Source organism: Eucyclogobius newberryi, unplaced genomic scaffold (assembly GCF_026437365.1).
Source record: "Eucyclogobius newberryi isolate DKJ021-1_F unplaced genomic scaffold, fEucNew1.0.hap1 SCAF_4, whole genome shotgun sequence".
In the NCBI taxonomy this organism is placed as follows: domain Eukaryota; kingdom Metazoa; phylum Chordata; class Actinopteri; order Gobiiformes; family Gobiidae; genus Eucyclogobius; species Eucyclogobius newberryi.
In genome coordinates this window covers 13936039-13953672 of record NW_027316056.1, presented here as the reverse complement: position 1 = coordinate 13953672, position 17634 = coordinate 13936039, and the positions used below count along the sequence as shown (strand labels likewise).

At 41.1% G+C, this 17634-nt stretch overlaps 1 protein-coding gene across 3 annotated transcripts in view; it reads left to right on the top strand.

The window, feature by feature from the left end:
• Positions 1-17634, top strand: part of LOC140377049 (SEC14-like protein 1) — a 38011-nt gene that overhangs the window by 4548 nt on the left and 15829 nt on the right. The gene's annotated exons all lie outside the window — the stretch shown is intronic.

Here is a 17634-nt window from a genome sequence, read left to right as displayed (position 1 = left end):
TGTTTCGCTGCAGAAAGTGACAAAAGTGCATTTGCCGTTTTAAAAATGTAGTGGTTTAGCCTTTAGCGAGAAGCTTTCAGTGGAACGGCTGAAAAACTGGAATATTCCTTATCAGGTCTGCTTTTTTAGCTACAGCTTAATACTTAAAGGTAGCATAATCCATCAGATGAGTGCAAAAATGAAATCTCCAGCCTTTTTTGTCGGCTTTTTGCACGCAGGGATTGGCGCGCCTTTTTAATGGACGCGTATAAGCCGCCACATTGAACACAGGTGCTACTTTCTTTAAATGGAAATAAGCCTTTACTAACCAGGCGGGACCAGGATGTGGGGACAGCAAATCTCCTTAGCTCTGGCTCGTAGCACACGGCTAACACGCGGCTATAAATAGGGGGTTGGCACCTCCACCTGGGTCTAAACCAGGAGCTCTGGGCTGGGGACAGGAGACCGACATGATTTGTTAGCTGGAGGTGACCCTTTTCCTCGGGTGCTTCGCAAACGAGGGCCAGAGTTGGATAAGGTTCACGGTAGAAATGAGCCGCTCAATGACAAAAACGTTCGCTCCCGTCTGATTTATTAAGCAATTTATCTTCTCCACGCACACATTTTGGGTCCTGGGTATTTGACAGACAGAGACACCGCAGCGCCGACCTAATGGCGCGCCACCGTAGAGGCTGCTGTTTTGATTCCAAACAAGAAAATCGTACCCCTCCGCAGAATATACCTCTCACAATGCGTCATATATCATCATACATTAAATAACGGTATTTATTTAGGTTAGGTGTCTTTTTTTGCACACTTCTAAGCAAATATGCGATGTAAGAACACACAGCCAAAGCGGAGCGTGCTATACAGTAATGTCATGTGAAATACTTTTGACATCGACTGCATTAACCATACATTGCGCTACTCCCGTTTTTACCCGCAGCCCTGTACTGCACGACGGGTGTGAAATATTTCTCCCAGCGTTTCGACTTGACTTATAGCCGGCGCTGCCTTTGCTCTGGGAGGATTATATCTGACAGTTTGCGCTGAGGAATTTGGTACTTCCTTTCCCTTTTGCCTCCCTTATACGCTTTTGACACACCTGCTCATTTTATGTAACTAAAAGAGTCAGGCATTGCTGTTATCGTCTTAAAACAAATTCCTTTTTAATGAGGATTAGACAAATTCCCACAAAGTCCCTCCACAGGGTGACGGTTGCTTGGTGTTTGTGTTCTGAATAATTTAACGTTGCATAATCTTGGATGGCTTTCAGCAACTTGCCTCTCAGGTATTACACGCGGCCACATCTGAATTTCTACTTGGAATATTTTAACACTTGGCTCCGAGATTCGACTGTAAAACTCCAATCTGTCAACGGTTTAAGAGCAGTTTAAAAGGATTTACAACTGTTCACATTGCCTACATTGTTTGTGTGCAGTTTAGGAAGAACACCAGCTCACTGAGTACTGCCAAAGTGATCTTGACAAGACCAGGCATGACTCTTCATTTAAGGCGCTCGCTCTAACACTCTTCCTCGGGATTAGCAGCGCCGTTGTGGACGGATAGCTCGTCTTTTAAAAGCCTTGAGCAGCTTTAGAAGAAGTGAAAGCTCCACCGCAGCAGTTCTCAGTGTTCACGTGACGCTCGCATAGATCATGGCTCGATGGCCACCGCCGGACAACGTTTTCTTTCCTTCCGCTTGATATGCAGACTGGCAGATTTGTATTGCTTCTTGTGGTGAAGTGAGAGAGGAAGGCAAAATGCTGCTAAGCTGATTTTTATAAAAAAAAAAAAAGTTTGGTTGAATAAAAATCAAACAACATTTTCACTCATGTTTTAATATATTATACAATCGACTGACAACTAGGGCTGCACAATATTGGTGATTATTGCAATACTTTGTGCGGCTGTTAAGTGTTGATTGTCGATTGTTTTGACATAATAATGTGACAATAAATATGTTTATGCCTTAAATAGTTACATTTTGTCAAAATTAAACCTTTACAGAGACAAAACCAAGACTAAAAGAAGCCTAATTTGTACTGACAATCACCCCTTTCCATTTTTTTTTATTTAAAAACGGTACATTTCTGTCAGACACATGCAATATCAATCATTGCGATATTGATACTTTTGCGGTATTTTGTGCAGCTCTAACGCAAACGAACTTTACTAGTGCTAAGGGTTTTTTAATCGATTTTAGATACAATATTTTTGCATTAGTCTTGCATGAGTCAAGACTAAACCTGGTTTAATGCAGTTGAGAATCATGAACCTTGCATTTGAAAAGCCAAATATTAAATTAAATTAAATGATATGTTTGAAAACGACTAGCATGAATCAATGAGCAGTAATGCAGCCCCGGCCCCTGCAGTCCCTGGAGTGTAGTGTGCTGCAATAACAGGAAATGTAGTTGATTCTCTCGTTGTGGTTATCGGAGGGGGCCTTCGCAGACTCACTGGTCCTTCCTCTGGGGGACACTGTGGAATGTACAACACCAAAGTCCTGTGGCTGCCGTGTCAGACCAAAGGGGACAGTTCTCACTAACCAAAACTGACCGGAGAAGTCAATGATGAAAGGCGCTTAAAGGGGAGTGAAAATCAACTTTTAATGAGCTCATAGTAAACGTAATGAGTTGCTAATAATATCAATATATAATATTCTTAACATTAGTGTTGGCATTGGGTTCCAGTTTTGAACAGTAAGTCAATGGATCTGTTTTTAGAGCAATATTGCAGTTTAAAAATAAACAAAATGTAAAATGATTCATGGGCTTCTTCTCAATACTACCGGTAAGTACCTGACAAAAAGCATAATATGTCTCCTTTTAAGAGCATAAAGGGATATTGTCCCCAAACACGCTCCATGGAAACGTAGGTCTGTAGCTAATCCACAAGGACAAGAGTTTCCTCAGGGGAAATGGCTTGATGTTCCTTGAATGTTGCACATTGTTTACGCAGAAAATACTGAAACATAAAAAAACAGTTCAAGGAAATTTGGTATAGTCACTGTTTATACTGTATACCTTGCAAACTACTAAGAAAGATGTAGTCACTAACAAGGAAAGAGCTGGAGTTTAGTAAAGTGCCTCCTGGTAGAGCTGAAAGAGGAAGATGTGTTGACCGTTGCAATACTGTTTAGAAGAGAGTGTGTGAAGAGTCTTCGAGATCCTGGCATTTTTGGCCTTGAAAAAAGTCAAATGCCGCTTCTTAGAAAGTGAAACTTCCTCTTTAAAGTAGTTATTATAAACTCACTCGTGTTCCAATATTTTAGATCAGGCAAAAAATGACTACAGAGGAGGGTTTTTCTTTACTCAACAAAGACGGTGACATTTTAAATCAAAATGTCAAAAACAGTTCTTGATTTTCAGCAATAATACTCTATGTAGAATCCTTCAGTGGCCATATTTCAGCCTTTATTCCGGTTGATAATGTATTTAAAATGTCTCGTGTACAATTATCACTTGTCAAGTCGACTAATCAAAATATAGTCAACTACTAAAATAATTTTCAGCTGATGACCAATCGTTTCTGGTAATTTCTTCTTGAGAGAAGAGGGAAAACTTGCAACTTGAGATGACATTCTTTTCCAGAAGTTATTGTTGCCGTGTAAATCCACACCTCCTCCTCTACACACTTGAAAGTAGGTCATCCCTGGCACATTCTGCCGAGCTGCCCTTCCCACATATTGTATTGTGATCCTTTTTATTGCGGAGGCTGCGTTTATAAACTTGGTTCCTCCTGTGGCGTCGAGGCCTCTCCTGTGAGCTGACCCACTTCAGAACCGGTCTTGTTGAGGATTTTGGAGCCACGTGTTTTGGCGCAGTATCATCCTCTTTGCTTTCCCTCTCTGTTTCTTTGCTCTAATCCCTCTGTGAACTTCCTGTCACTTAATGTGTTTTAAATCTCAAAGCTCACTTTCCTTCCTATTAACTGCTTTAAATCAAGAAAAGCAATCTGGAAAAGCATTTTAGTTCTAGTAAGTAATAATGGGAAATACCAGAGATTTTTTAAAAATTGCATCCGATATCATGTACTGTGGCATGAACTGCAATATCGATGTCAATGAGTGCATAGAAACTCCTTTGCTGTAAAGAATGTGACCGTTGCTATTTCCCAGCTTGACCTAATAATATGAAAATTAAAATATTTGCAAAAAATTCAAAATGTAAACTATACAAAAATTAAATACCATGCATTTGTTATGGTATTTGTGCACTATTTGGTATCAATCCGCCCATCACTACTAGTAAGTTGAGTCTGAAAGATAAAAGACAAAGATGGGTACATTCATTTTAAAATCGTGTCACTCTCAAAATCAAATTAAATTGGCAGATTGAGCTCTGATTGTTAGTTAAATAAGGATTAATCTGGCACAGCAGCAAAAAGTAGAAAATATAGAATGAGTTAGCTGAAGATTTGGGTGTGAATCACAAGTTTAATCTTCTTTTTTACACATAATACACTGTTTCTTAGTGTCGTTGTCTTGTGAGTGCAGTTTTGGTCAGATCATAGAGATAGAGAGGGTGTTTGTTTTCACGCTTTCAAAAACACCACATAAAATTGAGACTAAACTAGAACTAAGCCCGCAACTAAAGGCCTGGGCTAAAACGGGACTAAAATTGGACCAAATAACGTCCACATCAGAATTAAACTGGGCTCAAACTGGGACCAAACTACTAGTACGCACAGACTAGTGTGAACGCACCCTTAGTCAACTATTCAATGCAAAAATGTATTTCGTGGTCAACAGCTAGTGATAATTAGCCAATTTTGTTCCTTTTTAAAGCGTCTCCAAATTCGTCGCTCCATCCATTTTCATTCAGCTCGGGTTCCTCTCTTGTGAATGGATCCATCCTGCTTCCTCCCTGTAATTCACCGTCTTTTCAATGCCAAACCCCAATGAAGAGTTATGGCCCCCTTTGGAGAGTGCGAGGGAGGGAGCTTATCGGAGACGACATGCAGCATAAAAAAAGACTGTAGCCCGGTCACGTGACTTCAACCGTCCAATCGGAGACCTCAGGAGCCGCTTTCATTCACGGACAGTCTGGATGCTCATTCACCCTTTCTCACTGCTGCAAGGTCGGGATGCTGCAGCCGCGGAGCCCCTCCCCCACTGCTCCCCCAGCCACAGATGAATGCACTTCCACAATGACTCCGGCTCGCTTAACTCTGCATCATCCTCGGTGCTGTGACGGCAGCAGAAGTGACATTAATGTACAGTTAACGCACTCGGCTTACGCATAGGCACCTTTTCTATTGACGCGAAACTAGTACATCAATAAACTGTGACGCTGTGTTTTAATCTGGGTCGTAATAATTGGCTTTGTACTTTTGCCGCTATGTAAAGGTTTGGTCTGCCTATGCTTAAGATGTAGGTAATCCTGGACGTTACAAACTCTAAAACAGATATGAACAGGCTTGTTACAACAAAGACGACCACCGTATTAGATAAAAAGGTCAAAAAATAATCATTTTTTTTTATTTCTAGCAATAATACTCTTTAGTTGCGTTGTCTCAACCTTTTATTTTGTTAAAAAATTATTAAACAATGTATGTACAATATAGATAATAACTTGTCCTGTCGAATAATGGAAGAAATAATCGCTGAAACTGACAAGTCAACGACTAAAATAATTCTTATTTGCTGTCCTACACATCTGCCCGTAGTGGATTTTTTTTCATTCTACGTAGAAAATACAACACCTTCCACGTAAATTAATTAGAATTTTAATAAAATAGCCATTCCTCAGTGGGTTTTATGGCCGAAAGAAACAAACGACAAAAAAAAACATAAAAACTAAATGACAAACTATCAAAATTACCATTTGAATTAGTATTTATTTTATTTCAGAGCTCTAAACAGAAAACGGATTAAAGGCAGACATTGTGCTGCAATTGTTTTGGAAAAAAAACAAAAAAACTACCTGTTCCTCGTTGTTGTTCCGATTGATTCTCTCCAATTCGAGGCGTTCATCTAATTCCTGTTCCTTTTCCTCGTCTAATGCATTACAGTTAATTCAATAACCGAGTGCGATGAGATCACACGATTACTCTGCCAGCATCATTATTCCATTTTCACTTCAAACCAATGGGTATCGACTACTCCGCCATTTCCTGGAGTGTCTGACTTCTTGGTATTTGTTTCACTGACAATACCCATATTATGATTTTGTAAGGTGAAATTCCTTTAATATTTCGATCTTTGCGGTACTCCAATCGGCATCACGCTTTGTCATTGTTTTTGGTTAGGGCTGTAGGGCAATAATACTGGATGACAAATAAATGCATCACATTTGTCTTATTAAAAACAAATAACAATTGCTTTCAGTATTCATTTATTGAACATAAACACAAGAAACTTTGACTTATTGCCATTTAAAGTCAAAAGATTGTCAAATTTTCTACCTCGTGTTTTTACTTAAAAAAACTGACTAGTTTCTGAAAATTTAAAAAAACTCACAACTTCAGAGCAGCTTTGCCTCATCCACTGACGGTCAACACATTGTACAGTTATGTTGTGGTAAACGTTATACTGGTGGGAATGCACCATTTTTACATTTATTCTCCTGACTTGTGTTTTTTTGTTAGTTTTTTGATAGGCAGCAGATGGTGTTCTCGAGTGTTGGCACATTATCAAGTCACTCACTCAGCCATGCATACAGTACACAAGCCAAGCAGTTTTGCCTTTTACATGCCTCGACAAATGCCCAGGACCTTACGTAAGATCGCGCACATTTTATAGTCAGCTGGTTTGGTCACAAAGCCTACTGTAGAGCGGCATTGCGAGGCTGAAGACGTGGGTGATGTGGCATGTACTTAAAAAGCTCTATTGTTGCAAGTCTTCAATCAGCGGCTTGTTCTCTGCCGCCTCTCGCCTCAGACCAGTCCACACCTTTGACCATTACGGCACTGGACTTCACTAACATCTATGGAGACGTTTAGTCACCTCTTTGTCTTCTAATAACCACGTTTCATAATGTCGCAAGGTCGGTGTGCCAAGGACTGTTTGTCCTTTTATAAAATATTCTATTATGTACCCTTCCTGCCAGCTTTGAATATCTCAATATTTTTGGAGTATTCCGATAACAATAGTCAGAGGATATTACGTCAATCCAACAGAAATGTGGTAAAACATGTCTTTAAATGTATTTGTTGGGGTTTTAATTATTATACAAATATGAAATATCTCTAAAATGAATGACACAAGTGCAGAAATATCAACTTGAACCCTTAAATGAATGAAACACTTTAGTACTTAGTTAGATGTGGAAGTTACTTCAGCATCTCAAATCAGATCAGGTTCTGCAGGTCATCGTTGTCAATAAGCTTTATTTCTAAATCGACCTACTTGGATAAATGAAGGTTAAATAAATAAATCATCCAACAAATAATTAATTCAACAAACTAAAAAAAATAAAATGTCCCCACCACAAATGCAAAGAACATAAATAATAAATACTGAGTCCCAAACAATACTGTTGCAGCTATATTATAAGTTGATATATTATTGTGACTTTTTCAATACCTTCTCATTCTTACATTGGAGCGTTTGCTTTGGATAAATGTTAGACTTCTCATTTTTAAGACTGCATCTCAATAACTTATTAGACAATGCCATTTCTCCCTTATGGCATTAACTGCAGAACCATTTATGGAGTAATTATGGAGTAAATGTGTATAGCCTTTCGGTCTGAAGCCGGTCTGAAGCCGGTCTGAAGCCGGTCTGAAGCCGGTCTGAAGCCGGTCTGAAGCCGGTCTGAAGCCGGTCTGAAGCCGGTCTGAAGCCGGTCTGAAGCCGGTCTAACTGGTCCGTCCAATTGCTCAGAACTGGGACATGGCTGTTTTTTGTTTATTAAGGGATTCTTTTCCACCGACTCTCACTAAGACCCTCCTCTTTACATTCCTTCGACATGGAATACGTTGTTATGGAGCCTAATGCATCAAACTGGCCCAGAACATTTGTGCAGCTCCCCTGCGTTGCGTAACATCACAGAGCATGCTTAAACATTTTGTACAGCTGAGGTAAGTCTACACAGTAAGCACGTATTATCCAAAGGCACAATGCTGGCACGGTATTCAAGTCAACGGCCACATGTGCTCTTTGATCATACAGTGCATAACCAACATTTTTTCTTGACCGCATAAAATCAAATCAAAATGACTCAGACTTAGGCTTGAGTCAAAACATTGCAGGTAGAGCAGCACATATTTTATGTCTGGCTGTTAAAGACATTTCCTCCTTCTTCATCAAGATTTGCTGATCCATTACGTTGATTTGAAAACATCAAAGTTCCCTTTTTTCCTTGTCGTCGTCTATGACATTTGCTGGTAAGTTAATTTCCCTTTCCATTTCTTGCCTGGCCTTGTCCCTGGCAGCCATGACCTACTTTTGATTGAAGCCCTTTTTTTTTGTCTTTTTAATCGGGATGTTGACAGTTGATCGCTTAGTCGATAAATCGGTCGATAGCGTATTACCTGTAGTTCGCCAATTTGTTTGATTTAGATTATAAGGTTATGGAAAACTGTTTATTTTTTTAAGCTTAAGATTTTGCGAGTGAGTCATCTTTTTCTTCTGCAGTGCGCGTCTTTAGTCAACTGCGATTTTCTCTCTCTGATCACAGCCCTACTTTTTAAACCCGATCATAATTTGAAAGCCCTTTGCTCTTGGTTTTAATTGGCAGTAATATCATATACACTCTCATACAGTATGAAGACTTTTTGTAACAGTAATCTATGTCTTCTAACGCCTCCCAAATCTCCCAGTGACCCTAATTTTGCCGACGACCAGACCGCTTCCTCTGTGAAAGCTAGGCCAGCGCTGATAGCCATGCCCCAGTCAATAAATCTACATCTCCCTACATATAAAGAGCAGTCTGTGCTCTGACCCGCGTCATGACGTACGGAGCTGCAGCCAACAAGCGCCCGTGAGCAAATAATGACTCCACTTTGAAGCTTTGACATCACATGGCCGAGAGCGCAGCGCCCGCCCCAAGGCCTGTTCAGCCGGTGATGTCAGCAGTGTTGTTTCGTTTTTGTTCTGAGGAAACAAGAGAGTTCAGGGAATTTGGAGACACTCCCTTGTTAAACTTTTGGCAATGAACGCTTTCACCAGTAATTGCTTATTTGAAATCCTAGTCGGGGCCAATATTCTCTTTCACCTGCTTGATATTAAATTATAGTGAAACCAGTGAAACCTAAACTGTGCGTTTTTCTACAAGTTAAGCATTTTATTATTTGTATTATGTTTCAGCCTACTAGTTGAATTAGTCAATTAAAGGAGACTCATTTCATAAAATGTTATGTTAAGACCTTTTAGCCATCTTATAACCGCATAAGTGTGGAAAATTATGCATATTTACCGTCGTCATTAATAATTTGAAAACTGCTCAAATTACATCAAAAGAGCAAAACATCATCAAATCAAATCATCAAATCAATTTATTTTTGTAAGGCCCAAAATCACAACAACAGTTGCCTCTGAGGGCCACAGGGAGAAATGAATCAACAATGTCTGTGGTGGCGATGGAGTCAGACAATGTCTGTGGTGGCGATGAAGTCAGACAATGTCTGTGGTGGCGAGGGACGATGTCCCAGGGTCCTCTGTCCTTAGACTCTCCTTCTCGGCCAGGAAAAACTACAAAAAAACCTCTTTGGGAAAAAAGCGTAGAAACCTGGAGGAGTTCCAGTGAAGGAGAGATCCGACTCTCACAGACGGACAGACGGACACAAGGAGACTGGAGCTGGACCCACTCTTCAGGCAGAAGAGGGACCGTCGGAGGCGAGCTGGACCCACTCTTCAGGCAGAAGAGGGACCGTCTGAGTCGAGCTGGACCCACTTTTCAGGCAGAAGAGGGACCGTCTAGAGGCGAGCTGGAGCCACTCTTCAGGCAGAAGAGGGACCGTCGGAGGCGAGCTGGACCCACTCTTCAGGCAGATGAGGGACCGTCTGAGGCGAACTGGAGCCACTCTTCAGGCAGATGAGGGGCCGTCTGAGGCGAGCTGGACCCACTCTTCAGGCAGATGAGGGACCATCGGAGGCGAGCTGGACCCACTCTTCAGGCAGATGAGGGACCGTCGGAGGCGAGCTGGACCCACTCTTCAGGCAGATGAGGGACCGTCGGAAGCGAGCTGGAGCCACTCTTCAGGCAGATGAGGGACCGTCCACACAGGGCAGGGACCACTTCACCAGGGGAGGGGCATCTCGGTCCACAGGTCCTCAGGAGTGAGAGAAAGAAAAGAAGGCGGTGAACAGTTTGCAAGTGGAATCAAAAAATAAATATTGTTTGATAGCATAAGTAGTCAGAAGAAGAAGAGGATAGTGCTCAAGCTGTCATACTTCCCCCAGCATAGTTACTCCTAGGGCAGCGTAGCTGAAGCTGTGGGTTTAACATCCAGTGTAATCTGTAATACTTTATAATAACTACATGTTTAACAGTAATAACGCATGAACAAAGACTTAATTCATACTGAACTGCCAGAAGATCCATCAGATTATAATAACAGCCACTGGCCTCTGCGCTTCTGTCATCTTTATTACACAACGTTTCTCAGAAGCTCCAGAGATTCATTATTGTTACAAAAGAACTCCCGTGGCTGTTTGAGCACGGCCTTGTTTCTCTGTAGCCCTCAGACACCGACAAAAAGTTCAATTAATGCTCAAAAGTAAGAAGTTCAATGGGTTGTATAAGCAAAAACCCAGCCATTGTGCCCATTAAGTGTCACAATACTTACATTTTAGACCTGAATCTCAGCTTTAGTATCGAAATCAAATGTATTACAATGTGATAATATATCATTCAGAAACTATTCAGTAAAGGGCCAATTTTGACAATTCTGCCTTGAATGATCGTAGATTTAACCGTAACTGCGAAAGACAAAAATGCCTGGTCATTTCATAGATATCTGATCAGCCATAAACTATTAATTCAAGCGTAAATAAGGTGGCACAATAGTTTAGGTTTGTGCTTAAATGTTGTACGCTATAGACAAAATAAAAAGGATCAACTATTGGATTAAATTGCCAGGGAAATATTCAAAAGGACTTTCAAAAAATGTAAACAACACCATAAAACTTACAAAATGACCGTGTTAAACTTGACCTGGAAGTTGGCTTTGTGTTATCAAATGTTTCATCAGTGAAAAGAGTCTCTTGTCTTGCACATAAAACAATGTCAGGTAAAAATAAACGCTCAGAACCTCTTGTTGCCTCTGGGAAACGCGTGCGCGATCATCAACAATATTGCGTTGCCAAACAGTGCGTGCTTGCCACCTCTGTGCTCCGTGCCAGCCGCGCAACAAGCCGTGACACGACGGAAACGGGAGAATCGCCTGTTTTGGGAACGAGCCTCCAACGACCTCGTCGCTGCCGCCGCCGCCTCCCAACGAAACATTTAGTTTTTTCGCCCTGTTCTTGTGTCCTATTCAACTGCTTTGTGGATCGAATGTCCCTTTACAAAGCCTCTTAAATCCTTCATAGTCCAGATATTGTTTTCCCTTGCACGCACGCTGCATAGTTTGTTTGCTAAAACGGGGAACTGCTTTGTGGGAATCAGGAAGCCATTAATTAAACGCGTATTGTTTTTCATATTTTTTTTTTCTTTCTCCCTCTTGTGTCCCATTAAAACATACACAGAAACTATTACTCATAGCTTGGCCATTCGGGGCATGCTTTAGTTTACTCTTTCTGTTCCAATAAATGAAGGGCACTTGTGTCTGTATTTGCAGTGTTGGGGTTGTGTGCACTGTATTGTCTGGGTTACTATGTCGTTCAAGGCTTTTAATGTTGGACTAATTTGACTGCCACATGAGCATTCGCAAACACCATTTTGAGTGCAAACCATAAAACAAGCCGTGCGTTTCTTATGTAATATGATTCTGTTGGTTTTAGATGGATTTCCAGGGTTAATTTGCGGCCATTGCTACGAATATAAGCAAGGATAATAATTGCTGCAGTGAGTGATATGGTTTGGTACGATGGTAATATGGTAGCTATTGCCTCAAGACATATTTACCGTAAGTGCTTCCAATGACCGTGTTGTCGTAGGTTAAGTAATGCACATTAAAGAGTGGCCGAGCCCTCAAAACAGGTTAAATGACTGTTTTCTAAATGTACTTTTAGTCTCTGCGATTCTTCTGCAGTTTGTTATTGTTCCCTTTTTCTACTTCGGGACAGAGCCAATCAATGTGTCTATTCTTTAGGGATGTTACAATTATTGAGAAATGATTCAACAATTGTTCACGATTACTGAGAATGTGACCAAACGACAGAGAAATCTTACATTTTCTTTCATTCCCATTTTCTACCGTGTTTCTGTTCCTCAAGTTTGTGACCATCTTTACGAAATCAAACGGACTGAATGACAAAATGAATTGAATTTGACAAAAACAGCCAGACTAAATGTACTTTCCATTTACATGTATTTAGATTTAGGTCTTTCTTTTTGATATTGTGACCTGAATAATCCTGATTATCGATCAACCCAATCATCTCGACACCCTTATCACTCAACTACCTATGTTCTAATCTAGTCTGCCTGTATATTCATTGTACTTAATAAAATGCATCAAAGATTGTGTCAAAACGGCTGTGCCATGGTGGTTTAGTGTCTCCAATGGTGTCAAATCTGCCTTTGATCTGGAAAAAAACAATCCTGTCCATTTATATTTAGCCATTACTGCGTTTTAAAATATCCTTACTGTTATGTTGACAGTTGATCGCTTAAGATTTTGCGAGTGAGTCATCTTTTTCTTCTGCAGTGCGCGTCTTTAGTCAACTGCGATTTTCTCTCTCTGATCACAGCCCTACTTTTTAAACCCGATCATAATTTGAAAGCCCTTTGCTCTTGGTTTTAATTGGCAGTAATATCATATACACTCTCATACAGTATGAAGACTTTTTGTAACAGTAATCTATGTCTTCTAACGCCTCCCAAATCTCCCAGTGACCCTAATTTTGCCGACGACCAGACCGCTTCCTCTGTGAAAGCTAGGCCAGCGCTGATAGCCATGCCCCAGTCAATAAATCTACATCTCCCTACATATAAAGAGCAGTCTGTGCTCTGACCCGCGTCATGACGTACGGAGCTGCAGCCAACAAGCGCCCGTGAGCAAATAATGACTCCACTTTGAAGCTTTGACATCACATGGCCGAGAGCGCAGCGCCCGCCCCAAGGCCTGTTCAGCCGGTGATGTCAGCAGTGTTGTTTCGTTTTTGTTCTGAGGAAACAAGAGAGTTCAGGGAATTTGGAGACACTCCCTTGTTAAACTTTTGGCAATGAACGCTTTCACCAGTAATTGCTTATTTGAAATCCTAGTCGGGGCCAATATTCTCTTTCACCTGCTTGATATTAAATTATAGTGAAACCAGTGAAACCTAAACTGTGCGTTTTTCTACAAGTTAAGCATTTTATTATTTGTATTATGTTTCAGCCTACTAGTTGAATTAGTCAATTAAAGGAGACTCATTTCATAAAATGTTATGTTAAGACCTTTTAGCCATCTTATAACCGCATAAGTGTGGAAAATTATGCATATTTACCGTCGTCATTAATAATTTGAAAACTGCTCAAATTACATCAAAAGAGCAAAACATCATCAAATCAAATCATCAAATCAATTTATTTTTGTAAGGCCCAAAATCACAACAACAGTTGCCTCTGAGGGCCACAGGGAGAAATGAATCAACAATGTCTGTGGTGGCGATGGAGTCAGACAATGTCTGTGGTGGCGATGAAGTCAGACAATGTCTGTGGTGGCGAGGGACGATGTCCCAGGGTCCTCTGTCCTTAGACTCTCCTTCTCGGCCAGGAAAAACTACAAAAAAACCTCTTTGGGAAAAAAGCGTAGAAACCTGGAGGAGTTCCAGTGAAGGAGAGATCCGACTCTCACAGACGGACAGACGGACACAAGGAGACTGGAGCTGGACCCACTCTTCAGGCAGAAGAGGGACCGTCGGAGGCGAGCTGGACCCACTCTTCAGGCAGAAGAGGGACCGTCTGAGTCGAGCTGGACCCACTTTTCAGGCAGAAGAGGGACCGTCTAGAGGCGAGCTGGAGCCACTCTTCAGGCAGAAGAGGGACCGTCGGAGGCGAGCTGGACCCACTCTTCAGGCAGATGAGGGACCGTCTGAGGCGAACTGGAGCCACTCTTCAGGCAGATGAGGGGCCGTCTGAGGCGAGCTGGACCCACTCTTCAGGCAGATGAGGGACCATCGGAGGCGAGCTGGACCCACTCTTCAGGCAGATGAGGGACCGTCGGAGGCGAGCTGGACCCACTCTTCAGGCAGATGAGGGACCGTCGGAAGCGAGCTGGAGCCACTCTTCAGGCAGATGAGGGACCGTCCACACAGGGCAGGGACCACTTCACCAGGGGAGGGGCATCTCGGTCCACAGGTCCTCAGGAGTGAGAGAAAGAAAAGAAGGCGGTGAACAGTTTGCAAGTGGAATCAAAAAATAAATATTGTTTGATAGCATAAGTAGTCAGAAGAAGAAGAGGATAGTGCTCAAGCTGTCATACTTCCCCCAGCATAGTTACTCCTAGGGCAGCGTAGCTGAAGCTGTGGGTTTAACATCCAGTGTAATCTGTAATACTTTATAATAACTACATGTTTAACAGTAATAACGCATGAACAAAGACTTAATTCATACTGAACTGCCAGAAGATCCATCAGATTATAATAACAGCCACTGGCCTCTGCGCTTCTGTCATCTTTATTACACAACGTTTCTCAGAAGCTCCAGAGATTCATTATTGTTACAAAAGAACTCCCGTGGCTGTTTGAGCACGGCCTTGTTTCTCTGTAGCCCTCAGACACCGACAAAAAGTTCAATTAATGCTCAAAAGTAAGAAGTTCAATGGGTTGTATAAGCAAAAACCCAGCCATTGTGCCCATTAAGTGTCACAATACTTACATTTTAGACCTGAATCTCAGCTTTAGTATCGAAATCAAATGTATTACAATGTGATAATATATCATTCAGAAACTATTCAGTAAAGGGCCAATTTTGACAATTCTGCCTTGAATGATCGTAGATTTAACCGTAACTGCGAAAGACAAAAATGCCTGGTCATTTCATAGATATCTGATCAGCCATAAACTATTAATTCAAGCGTAAATAAGGTGGCACAATAGTTTAGGTTTGTGCTTAAATGTTGTACGCTATAGACAAAATAAAAAGGATCAACTATTGGATTAAATTGCCAGGGAAATATTCAAAAGGACTTTCAAAAAATGTAAACAACACCATAAAACTTACAAAATGACCGTGTTAAACTTGACCTGGAAGTTGGCTTTGTGTTATCAAATGTTTCATCAGTGAAAAGAGTCTCTTGTCTTGCACATAAAACAATGTCAGGTAAAAATAAACGCTCAGAACCTCTTGTTGCCTCTGGGAAACGCGTGCGCGATCATCAACAATATTGCGTTGCCAAACAGTGCGTGCTTGCCACCTCTGTGCTCCGTGCCAGCCGCGCAACAAGCCGTGACACGACGGAAACGGGAGAATCGCCTGTTTTGGGAACGAGCCTCCAACGACCTCGTCGCTGCCGCCGCCGCCTCCCAACGAAACATTTAGTTTTTTCGCCCTGTTCTTGTGTCCTATTCAACTGCTTTGTGGATCGAATGTCCCTTTACAAAGCCTCTTAAATCCTTCATAGTCCAGATATTGTTTTCCCTTGCACGCACGCTGCATAGTTTGTTTGCTAAAACGGGGAACTGCTTTGTGGGAATCAGGAAGCCATTAATTAAACGCGTATTGTTTTTCATATTTTTTTTTTCTTTCTCCCTCTTGTGTCCCATTAAAACATACACAGAAACTATTACTCATAGCTTGGCCATTCGGGGCATGCTTTAGTTTACTCTTTCTGTTCCAATAAATGAAGGGCACTTGTGTCTGTATTTGCAGTGTTGGGGTTGTGTGCACTGTATTGTCTGGGTTACTATGTCGTTCAAGGCTTTTAATGTTGGACTAATTTGACTGCCACATGAGCATTCGCAAACACCATTTTGAGTGCAAACCATAAAACAAGCCGTGCGTTTCTTATGTAATATGATTCTGTTGGTTTTAGATGGATTTCCAGGGTTAATTTGCGGCCATTGCTACGAATATAAGCAAGGATAATAATTGCTGCAGTGAGTGATATGGTTTGGTACGATGGTAATATGGTAGCTATTGCCTCAAGACATATTTACCGTAAGTGCTTCCAATGACCGTGTTGTCGTAGGTTAAGTAATGCACATTAAAGAGTGGCCGAGCCCTCAAAACAGGTTAAATGACTGTTTTCTAAATGTACTTTTAGTCTCTGCGATTCTTCTGCAGTTTGTTATTGTTCCCTTTTTCTACTTCGGGACAGAGCCAATCAATGTGTCTATTCTTTAGGGATGTTACAATTATTGAGAAATGATTCAACAATTGTTCACGATTACTGAGAATGTGACCAAACGACAGAGAAATCTTACATTTTCTTTCATTCCCATTTTCTACCGTGTTTCTGTTCCTCAAGTTTGTGACCATCTTTACGAAATCAAACGGACTGAATGACAAAATGAATTGAATTTGACAAAAACAGCCAGACTAAATGTACTTTCCATTTACATGTATTTAGATTTAGGTCTTTCTTTTTGATATTGTGACCTGAATAATCCTGATTATCGATCAACCCAATCATCTCGACACCCTTATCACTCAACTACCTATGTTCTAATCTAGTCTGCCTGTATATTCATTGTACTTAATAAAATGCATCAAAGATTGTGTCAAAACGGCTGTGCCATGGTGGTTTAGTGTCTCCAATGGTGTCAAATCTGCCTTTGATCTGGAAAAAAACAATCCTGTCCATTTATATTTAGCCATTACTGCGTTTTAAAATATCCTTACTGTAATCTAGTGGTGCTTTCCCGGGTACTTCCCTTTTTGAAAGCGACCTGCCCTTGTTTTCCTGTTTTTAGAGCTGAAATATGTCGAGCTATTCCGAGCACACAATAGGCAGGTGCATCTATTTGTTTGGTTTTGTGTTATTTTAAGCCCCACACAGCTCTTTGTGGGTTTCTTCTTTCATGTGTACAGTAAGACCGGTGTTTTTGCTCTCTTCATTCACTCTTTGTGTTCAGGTTCACTGGTGTTTTTGGCAGACTCTTTGGGTGGGCTCAGCTGTTGATGCCTGGTTGTTTTTAATGTGCGTGAATGATGTTTACAGCCGGTGCTTTTGTGATGACCGCAGTACAAAACCTGTGTTCGAGAGTAAATCGTACTGGAAAACAGGACTCAGCATTTTCTGCGACGGTGGACAGAAGTGATTCAGCGTCTCCATGGTTCTGTTGTCCACTCATGACTATGCTGTTGTATGAAAGACAAACGGGGAAGGGCCATAGGGTTCAAAAATGTGTAAAAACAAAAGAAAATGTGCGATAACGCTATAATTGATAATAATATAACTAATGGAAAACAAATATTATGTCACCATTAAGTTATGTCAGGCTTTTAGATTTGTAGTTGACCTGCTTCTCTGTTATTGACCACTGACTTGTTTGATTTTCTAACTTGCTGGTAAAATCTAACATTTTGTGCAGCCCTACGAGCAGTGGGCGACTTATGGAAATTACCACACATTTCTTTTTCTATAAAACAATAGTAATTTTCTTTATTTTTGTTAA